Here is an 11389-nt window from a genome sequence, read left to right on the forward strand (position 1 = left end):
TATCCACACAACAACCAAGCTCATTGAGGTTTCTCAGGAGTTCAAGATGCCGCTCTGTTTAACGTTCATTGATTTAAAGAAGGCCTTTGATTCTGTTGAGACGGAAGCGGTCTTTGAAGCCCGAGCCAATCAGGGCATTCAAGCCCAATACATCAGAATCCTCCGTGAGCTGTATTGCGGATTCACTACCAGGATCTCACCATTCTACAAATAAGTGATCGTTGATGTCAAGAGAGGGGTGCGGCAGGGTGATACCATTTCACCGAAACTCTTCAGTGCCACCCTCGAGAACATCATGCAACGACTGGAATGGGAAGGAATGGGAGTGAAGATAGATGGTCGGCAACTACACCACCTCCGCTTTGCTGATGACATTGTTTTAATAACACCAAACATCAGCCAAGCGGCACAAATGCTGGCCAACTTTGACCATGAGTGTGGAAAGGCAGGACTACAGCTGAATCTTACGAAGACAATGTTCATGAGAAACAGCCTCGTTCCTGATGCCCCATTCGCTCTCAATGGAATGACCATCTCGGAATGCAACAGCTATGTGTATCTAGGTCGAGAGGTCAACATGACAAATGAATGACCTGGCACCAGAGCTGCGCAGGAGGAAGAGGGCGGCTTGGAACGCCTTCAAGAACATCGAAGAAATAGCTAAGAGGACGAAGAACCTCCGGCTCCGGGCACATCTCTTTGATTCCACGGTTCTTCCTGCATTAACATATGCCTCAGAGACCTGGGCCCTACGCAAACAAGATGAGAACGCTATTCAGGTCTCCCAAAGAAGAATAGAAAGAGCTATGCTTGGAATATCACGTTTCACTCAAATGAGAGAAAGAATCCGGAGTTCTGACATCTGTCGACGATCAAGAATCAGGGACGCTGTCTCATTTGCCAAGGTGTCGAAAATCAGATGGGCTGGTCATGTAATGAGATTTAAAGACGACCGCTGGACTAGAGCTGTTACGGACTGGATTCCACGGGATGTCAAAAGACCGCGTGGCTGCCCACCTACCAGATGGTCAGACTTTTTCGTCAAGATCATGAATGATCGGTTTGAGGCCCTTCATGTTCCCAGAGCGAACAGATGCCATTGTGCTACACTAGCATGCGACAGGGACAAATGGAGACGTTACTGGCGCCCGCTCGAGGAAATCGACGACTAACGGGAAGTTAAGTGTGATTAAGTGATTTGTACCATTAATGTGATTTAATGATTATGCTATTATTATACATTCTTCCCTTGAATTATCCATAATCCATAAAGAAAATACATTATCAAGAGACAATTAAGATTTTAAAAAAATATAACAATGTCACAGTAAGCTCTGAGGACACACTAGAGACCCCAACACTAAAAAAAAATAAAATTGATTATGTCATAAGCAAGGCATGTAAGAATTATCATAAAACTGGTAAAGTCTTTAAGATTTCATTGAATTCTAATTATTTTCAAATAAAATAGATATTTTAATAACCAAAAATTACAAGCTTGATTCCGTGGGTTTTTTTTTCATTTTTAGTTAATATTATATGCTTGAGTGTGCACAGGTAAACAAAACAACTTATTTCTTAGACGAAATCTTGAGTCAGTTCACTCTAAATAGCACTTTTGGTTTTATGTGCCGATTCTCCATTTGGTTAAACTTCATAGAAGCAAAAACAGGGTTACTGTAAAATAAAATTAAATAGATTTACAGTGTTGTGGGGTGATATGGGGTGCTTGGGGTGCTGTGGGGTCCTGACCTGCAGGACTCCATCTATGAGGGATATCCTGGGCGAGGCAGCTCCTGAATGAGAAGGAATGGACGCACGTCTTGGACAGGGAACATGCAAGGAGCTTTGTTGTCTGCAAGGCACCTATATACCTTAAGGTGGCGCGTGGGAAACAGAATTGGCTGATCTCTGTCCTGGCTAATGGTCAGTGGATGAACAGTCAAGATAGCCGCATATGGTGGGCTATCGGTCAGTGGAGGACAGACAAGATAGCCGTATAAGGAGTGAAGATTTACAGAGGGGCTAGCCAGGTTGCATCATCCAAGGGCCGCGTGGTGGGATGCCATGTGCTTGTGAGGAATGTACAGGTTCACCAACCACGATGGAGACCTCTGGCTCCCCACACAGTGTAATATTTTAATTGTATTTTCAGGTAGTTTTACATAATACTAAATTAATTATGTGAATATTTGAATTTTGTTTCTTGTTTTCCATATACTCTTGAGATGTCTAATTAAGAAGAGGATGTAAAACTTTCCGTACCCTGCACGGTTTGGAGGATTGTATTTAGATTGCAGTTCAGCCTCAGACAGCAACTCATTCTGATTAATTACATAGTATTTCAAAATTCATAAAAAAAACAAATTAAAAGTAATAGAACAGTAATGTTACAAAAATTTCAATCATCTTTTAAATTGAATTTGTAACTTTCTTCCTGATACAAAGAACATTGTAGATCTAAATAAAAGTCAATTGAAAATTAACATTTTTGTGAAAGTGTGACAGTATACAATTCCCAATCAGCAGAACTAATTTTGAATATTTTATTAATGGATATTTAACAAGGTACATTATTTCTGTGATAAAATAATATGTAACTATAATGCTACATTTACTACTTTGTATGATTATATTAACAATTCAAAACATTTGAATGTAACTTATTACAATATACTTTTAATTTTTTCATTTATTATTGATACATGATCAATTTTCTTTATTTTGTTTATTTCAGTTTATTTGTTTTGCTTTGTTTTTGGAACACACTCACCAACCCTCAGGGTTTACTTTTGACTCTAGTCCTGAATGGTGTCTGGGTACTGAACAAGGTGGAGGGGATGGAATCCAGGTTTGTCTCCCTCAAGGCAAGTGACCACCCACTGTACTATTTCTTTGACACATCCATTGCCCTTTATGTTCTTACTTTCTACACTGGATTGAAATAATAAAATTACAAAAGAAAACAAATTTAATGACAATGGCCTTTGATATCAATGTGAGTAATGAATGTTAGTTAAAGAATATGTAGATAGACCCAAGTGAAACAACTGTGCATATCTTGTTGGACATCTTTTTCATAACTCATCAGCTTGTGTTACAGAACCATGGAAATAGTGTATGAGGTTTACTCAGAGATCCTTCTTCATTGTGAGAGATGTGTGAATGTGAAAAAAAATATTAAAAGCATGGACTAGATGAATACCCATCTCAGGTCAATGAAGTGCAAATGAAAACTATGAAGAGAATTTAATTTTAATGAGCACTTTGTGGGAATAGAATATTCTCTTGAATATTTATTTCAAGGGAAATAAAATGTTCATGGCTGAAAGAACATAAAACAATGCCTTCTTGGTATCAATTAGAAATTTTAATTTAGGCTTAGGCCTCATTCTCAAAGTCCAGAGACAGAGGAAGAAAAAAGACAATAGCACTTGCAGAGATGTATAGCTCTAAGATAAATAATTTAAGCTGACAGTTTCCTTATTGCTGGAATATTTAAGTTATATGTACCATTAATTTAATTTAAAAATGTCAACTTCTAAGGAATCTGAAATTAATTTTCTTTGGACTAAAATTATACTTTGACAAATAACTAAAACCTAATTTAATCAGGAGAAAAATTCATTGTCAAGTTATGATCAGTTATGTCAATCAAAAATGCTTTATTTTGTATATGAAAACATTTATTTTTATATTGTTTATTTAAGCTGTATTATTTATTTTTAATTTCAGTGTGTGTGTGTGTGTGTGTGTGTGTGTGTGTTACTGTCACCTTTTCAATTCCAGTGAAACCTATAGAATAAATTAACATCTTCACAATATAGCAGACGGATAATCAAGCAGAGCCAGGGGACCACAAAAATATTTTTTCTATGGATGGTTAGGAAAAAAAGCATTTTACTTTTTAATGATGTAACCTTATTTTATAACATTAAGTATGTTACATGTGTGAAGTTTTACATGAAATGACATCATTCAGTAATATCCCTATTGGATCAAAATCAATTCAATGCAAGTGTCTGAGGCTGAGAGCCCGTGTACTTAGGGTACCAGGGGTGCCCTGGCAGATGATTGTTGCTACCAGGGGCTACAAACCACGATACTTGAGCAATTATGTGGCACCTACAATCACACCCAGGTTGGTCACATACCAGACATACGCCTTATCTCTCAACTATTTTAATAAATTTTAAGTTAACTGTTGCATTGATATGAGATCGTGGTCCACGTTTTCTTTCTCTATTTCTCTTCCTCCCTTCCTTGCTTCCTTCTTTCTTCAAGGACAAGAGGCTCTGGGAGGACTAGAAGAAAGACTAGTTGATGATGAAGACTGGAAGTAGATGATTTTGTGACTATGTGGAGACGAGGAAGAAGATATAATGAGGAGAGGACTTTGAGATATATGAGACTAGGATGATGGAACTACGATGACTGGAACTATGACCAAATCTGCAACTATAATTGCGCTGTTAAGGGAGAGATCCTGACTACCTGGAAACTGACTACCAACCAGCCCATATCCTGTTTCTCCATACCCCAGGTTCTTTGTCCATTTGCCTACTGGCCTGGGGAGGTGACTCTCAGCCACCAAATGCTCGAGTCCCATGATTTTTCTTTGAAACTCACAGCTGGTATCCCAGATAAGAAGGATATTCAGGGCCTGAATCTATGGTAGGCCTTATATCAGGGTCTTCTCGAAAGCTTGTAGAACCACATTACCTTTAATTTCTTTTAACAAGAAATAGCAGGAGGGCAAATTCTGTAATCTGAAAATGTGGGTTGAGCAAACCCAGGGTAAATAACTTTTGTACATATCAAAATGATTGCAAGTGACCTAAGTGAAAACTTCATGTTAAAAAGTGTTTCACAGCAAAAGAATAAATAAATAAATAAATAATCATTCAGCAGACCTCCATTACCTGTTGTATCCACATTTGGCTTCTTTATGAACATTTTGACATGTGGTTGCAAACCAGGTCTTGCCAAATTTGGTGATTCTGGCTGACAAGTAGTATTTCCTCAGATCTTTGGATACTTACCAGGTGCTGCTAAACTCTAGCAGAGGTTGGAAACATTCCAGACATACACCTTATCTCTCAGCTATCACTGTCACTGTCCTCCTGTTGTTCATAGATTTTCTCGAGCGGGCCCAGTAACGTCTCCATTGAAGACTTTGTTGTTACTGTGTTTGGCATATCGAATACATCACGGATAGCTTGCCAGGCTTTGCCATGCAGGCGAGATACTCTTGGTAGCTTGCCAGGCTCTCCAAGAGGGGCAGAGGAATCGAACTCGGGTCAGCCATGTTGGCTGCATGCAAGGCAAACACCCTACCGCTGTGCTATCGCTCCTGCCCTAGAAGTATTACTTTCACTATTTTCTGTAATACACAAATAATCTGTAGAAAATGTCATGCAGTTTTAAATACTAGGGTCATTTATAATTCTATCCTGCCTCATAAATTGTTACATAAGTTGAATTTTTAAGTTTTGAAAAATATTTAACAGGATACAAATATGTATACAGTTATAGTAGCTATCATTTTTGTCTTTTTAAATGCATGTATTGACAATCTTCTGCATCATATCTTATTCCAAAATATAAAATGCTTTGTTAAATTGAAAAATTCAAACATCAAAAAATTGTAGTGTTTTCTGTTCCTAAAAATAGAATAAACTTTTTGATCATGCTTAAAGTTAATGTACTTAGAGTTTTATTTTATGAAAAAAAATAATTTTTAAATAGGAAAGGTTATAAGGTTTAATTATATACATGTTATTTCAACATAAGATTTTATTTTTTATCTGTTATTTGATAGGCCAATGGTAAAGTCAGTGAAATGAACATAACTATTCTGAATTCTCCAATATTACATCAAAACTGATCTACACAATGAAGAGAGAATTCTTAAAGGTTAATAAAACTTTTCTAAGATTAAAAATCTGAACTTAAGCAGATCATTAATTAAATGCACGATTTTTCACATAAAGGATATTTTCATTATGGCATTTTCAAATGTGAAAATATAGTGACAAAATCCATGTTTGGGAATAGATGTTACTCAGTAGCCTTCTTCTAGATCACAAAGATATATAACAGACTTCAAAAAGAGTTTTGACGGTCTCTCTGGAATTATATTTAAATTATTTAATTACTAATTATAAGGAAAATTGCATTAAGATTCCTAAAAATGGGCACACACATATAAAACATTTGAAATAATATTTATATGCATCTAATTTTGACATATCAAGTAATATTATGACAGAACTATTGATACAAAAGTGACAACATAACTGTTTTAATTTTTATGTTTTTAATATTAAACACTCGATTACAAAGTTGTTCATAATACAGTTGTTAAGGGATTTCAATATTTTACTATCACACCATGAGAATGATCTTTCCTCACCATTTTCCTCTCCCCCACCCCGTCACCTGCCCAAGTAGCAGGTACACAACAATTTATTTTACATTGATTGTTACAACTAATTACTAATGGAAATATAAAAAAAAACTTCTGTAAAAAATATTTGTAAAAATTGTTCTATATCACCACCTGATTGTTAAGTCCTTGTATGACATTTAACTGATCTCTGGCTGAACTAGTTGCTAGCTGAACTTTCTGTTTTTGCTTTTGCTTGTTTAATTGTGTTCCATGTTACTTTTCCATATATTTGGTGTTCTCTTAATGGGATGTCAATATTGTGGAATTTGAGACGTTAAAATTTAAGAGATCACAAAAGTCATAATCTCTAGAACTGGGTCATGAGTTGACCATTGAATATGACTGCTGGGGCTTCCAGAAGTATGGAATATACAGGGGATGGGGGAAATGGTCTCCAGTCCTCAATCCAAGACCCCAGAGTTCCCAGTCTGAAAGCAGGTATGGACCTGCAATTTTCCCAACTTGGGTCTACAGAGATTACTCATGATGATTAGGAACAGGGCGATTCATGTAGTAGCAGCCGTGTGTTCTGAGTGTGGTTGCTAGGGCTTTCGAAGGATGGGGACTCAACTTAACCCCCTCCTGACGTTGCTCCAGAGATTTCAGAAGAGACCATCATATGCATTCATTGGTAGTGTTTGGCTTACATCTTCTTGGGGTTTTACTCATGCAACTGCAGAGCAGGGCTGGTGAGAAAGTCAAAACAGTGGCAGCTATAGCATTCTTACATTGTGTGGATTCACACAATTGTCCTTATATTCGCTTCCATTCACCCTAAAAATTTAAAGCCGGGGCTGGAGCGATAGCACAGCGGGTAGGGCATTTGCCTTGCACACAGCCAGCCCGGGTTCGATTCCCTGCATCCCATATGGTCACCTGAGCACCAGCAGGAGTAAGTCCTGAGTGTATAAACCAGGAGTAATCCCTGTGCAATGCCAGGTATGAACCAAAAAAAATTAAGAAATTTAAACCTACTTACATAGTTTTTTAAAGTGTCAAACTAGAATCCTATTTATCCATAATTTATCCCAATTTTATACAGAAGTGAGAGTGGTTATAAGTATTTGCCTTCTAAAGTGGGCAGAATGTAAAGCAAGGACTATAATCAGTTTTCAAATTTTTGTTCCATATGGGATCAATTAGTCTTCTTTTACATACAAGAAAATTATAGCTAATACATATAAAAATATTGCAAAGTTGAAAGAAGTGTCTGAAAATATGTTCTGAATTTAAAGCATTATGAAAATGTGTCATCATTTATTCATTTAATTGTTTGTTGCATAAATATATCTCAGATGATTCCAACATGTGGGCTGTACTAAGTGTTTTCATAACATGGGAAGATGAGTATAGATTAAATTTACCATTAGCTCCTATCCAATATTATGGACAGTCAAATTCTGCTAGTCTTCCAAGTCAAGCTGCACCCAATGTCCATTCCATCTGTGTAGTATGTAACCTTATCTCCCATATTCAACATTGAGGAATTGATGGTTCTCAGGCTGAAATGAGATTATCTTCTTTTCAGGAAAAAAGGAAAAGTCAGTCACAATCTCCAATTAGATTCACTGGGTTCATCTTGTTAAAGAAAGGGATTTTGGGGGGAAGACTAATAGTGAAGTACCTGGTATATTAAGAAATACAGAGGAGAGATAAAGAAGAGAAAAATCCCTGATTGGGTGATATGTCATATTGAATGTAAATTACATCCAATCTGAAAGGCAGGTCATGTTAGCAGGGGTGCTTTGTAATATTGATTATGCAAGCATTTACAAAACAACCCTGGCTGAGGCTTTCTTTCTTTGGAGACAAGTATACATTAATTGGGCACTGCCAAAGAAAAATAATTTCAGTTCTAGAGGTTATCTTAATTCAAAGTCTCATGAGGAATTGACATTCTGATTCATCATCTCCTGATTGGGGACAAATTGGTTACAGACTTGGGACTGGGACAGGAATCCTCAATCTGGAGCTAGGTGCTAGTGGCAGAAATTCCACTTCATAGCATATTTTGGTTATATGGCATTCTTACTTTAATTATATAAAAGGAGAACCTGAGAGAAAGGAAGATCTACACGCTCAGCACGTGGTTTACATGTAGGAGGCCTGAGTGTGATCTCCAACACCAAATAGTACTGTGAAACCCATCCCCATAGTGGCCCTAGACATCACCGCAAAGCAAAGCTAAAGAGATAAATAATGATTAAAAATATGTAAAAGTTATTAAAGCAGCAAGTGTATTTTCATTGCTTAATGCTTCCTTGCCTCAAAACAAAAAACCTGTGTGAAAGCCTAAAATCTGAAAGTTCTTTTAGAGATCTTCTTGAACCTCTTCTCAGCCTTCCCTCCTCACCTGACTTCTTGCTTTAATAGGTAAAGGTAAAGGTAAAGGCCCTCCCGTTGATCGTCGTCGATTTGCTCGAGCGGGCCCAGTAACGTCTCCATTGGAGACTTTGTTGTTACTGTGTCTGGCATATCGAATACTCTCGGTAGCTTGCCGGGCTCTCCGAGAGGGGCGGAGGAATCGAACTCGGGTCGGCCATGTTGGCCGCTTGTAAGGCCAACGCCCTACCCGCTGTGCTATCGCTCCAGCCCCTCTTGCTTTAATAATGGCACTAAATATAGGTTGGTTTGAGGAAGCAAGATTCTTATATTTATATAGATACCTTAGTTCCTCAAGATATATTATTGGATTCAAGTAGTCTGTTTTTGTAAATAATAAATTTGGAACTGGACAAAATAAAAATTGAAAAACTTGAGAACCAAACTAAACATATGCAAATCTGTGTTATATTCTCTTGAGAGCTTGTTTGGAGGTTCTAGCAGGGATGTGCAGCTACTCATATACCCTTGACCTAAGACCGGTTCGTCTCTATTCGGGGAAGGCCATTCTCTTTGACCAAACCCGCAGCTTCGGGAGGGACACACATGGAGCAGGGAGGAAGGAAGGGGACACCCGGCTAGCCAGCCAGATGAACTGAATCAACCCTGGTGATCAACGGGGTGGCAGATGTCACAGCCAGTCCGCCCTAACATGATAGCACAGTGGGTAGGGCGTTTGCCTTGCATGTAGCCAGGCTGGCCAAGCCAGGTTCGATTCCTCCACCCTTCTAGCAGAGCCTCTCGGAGAGCCTCTCAGAGAGTCCGGCTACTGAGAGTATCTCTCCCCCACGGCAATGTCTGGCAAGCTCCCCTTGACGGATTCAATATGCCAAACACAGTAACAACAACTCTCAAAAATGGAGACGTTACTGGGATTGCTCGAGCAAATCAGTGAGCAATGGGAGGACAGTGTGTTATATTCTCTATGCATGTTATTCTCTTATAGGTAAAAGTATAGATCCTGATAGATTTACAGGTTCAGAACTATTTTTTTTCTTCTTTTAAATTTTATTTTCAAACATACAATTATAAAACCACCATCAATACTGAAATTCAATTTAAAAACATAGTTACTTATAATATGCTCACTTTCTAAATACACTTAAAAGGATAATCCTTTCAAAGCAGAGGTAAAGAACAGATATTGCTCTAGTACAGAGTTAAAACCAAGGGAACTATAAAGAACCCTTGGGTGTTCACTGTGCAACAGAATTAATTATTTTTATGGTTTTCAAATGACTGCCAAATCATTTTGAGTCTTTATTAGCAGAGTTATAATTTTTTAGTATAAAAAAGTATTTTGTAAATTCAAAGGCTATTTTACTATATTGGAAGTTATTCTGTCTGTATAAAACCAACCATTTTAGAATATATGTCTTGATGATGAAATAAGAATAAAATCAAGTGTTATTTTCCAAAAATATGATTAAAATATATGTAATACTCTGAATCTAAACTGAATGTATCTAGAGACTCTGAAGGAGCTATCATCAGAAATTTCTCAGAATGTAAAGGAAAATATTTAGCTCAACATTACTTTGTTTATATAAATGCAGAATGCTACAGGTTAGAAGAAAGAAGTTTAATTCATTGTCCATAGGGAAAATACAATGACCAATTAATCACTCATTATTGTTAGAGATTACATTTTTCTAATCTTTTATTTAATCTATCCATGCAAAATTGTCCTCTGTTCAAAGCCAACCAAAATTAAGCACACACAGATGTGGCACTTGGTATTTTCTGGTTGGTAATATTTAGAGAAGGAAGAATTTTGTACCTTTGTTAAATCCTAAAAGGGAGTAATTATCTGGCACTAACTGAAACAAAGTCTACACTACAAAGAAAATAAAAATTAACTTGTCTTTTCCATAGCAGAGTTGAATATTTACACTGCTCCTTCATCAGCAAAAACACCTCACACCTGCTGTGTTCCCATTTTTTTTCTGTTGAACCTTTATCTAATTAACAATCATTAACATTCACACCTGCAGTGGTTTTACCTTTGCCTACTGCTTTAAGTTGATGGTGATTTTTAACCCTTTGTTTTACCTGTAATTCATGAGTGATCACTTTCCCTAACAAGTTATGCCTCAACCATGATTGTACTCAGTGTTTGATTGCATTCAAAACCACTCTTGAATTCACCGCAGCTGGGAGATCTGAAGATGGCAATTGTTTTTTCTGGAATAAGACATGAACAGGTGGTGCGCCCACCTGCTGCAAGTCTTTGAACGTTTGTTGGCTCCAAACTGTTCTTGGACCCGATATCTGAAATGTATTTTGCTTCAGAAGCAGCAAAGATAGAGAAAACAGGCCATGGCCTTTTTGCTACTAATGGTCTCATTATAGACATTCTCTGTTTAGTAATTGCTAGCATATTGAAATAAATGAGTATATTGCTTTCTGGACTTGCTATAGATGGAAATAGGCCAAAAAGATTGGTACATAGCCTGGCTATTTCATATTAAAAATTAAAGATTAGTTAGCCAATCAAAGTGAGTGACTTATTTTCCCCTTGGGTAAGTTTGTAGAGGTCTATTTGTAACTGGCAAT

The 11389-nt window shown here is 37.2% G+C and overlaps 1 non-coding gene across 1 annotated transcript; it reads right to left on the reverse strand.

The window, feature by feature from the left end:
* Positions 1-9910: 9910 nt before the first annotated feature.
* LOC130019525 (small nucleolar RNA SNORA22) lies at positions 9911-10040 on the reverse strand. Its single transcript, XR_008791843.1, has one exon. It is a non-coding gene; the product is annotated as a small nucleolar RNA SNORA22 (small nucleolar RNA).
* Positions 10041-11389: the final 1349 nt, after the last annotated feature.

Source organism: Sorex fumeus, unplaced genomic scaffold (genome assembly GCF_029834395.1).
Source record: "Sorex fumeus unplaced genomic scaffold, SorFum_2.1 ptg000008l, whole genome shotgun sequence".
Lineage (NCBI taxonomy): Eukaryota > Metazoa > Chordata > Mammalia > Eulipotyphla > Soricidae > Sorex > Sorex fumeus.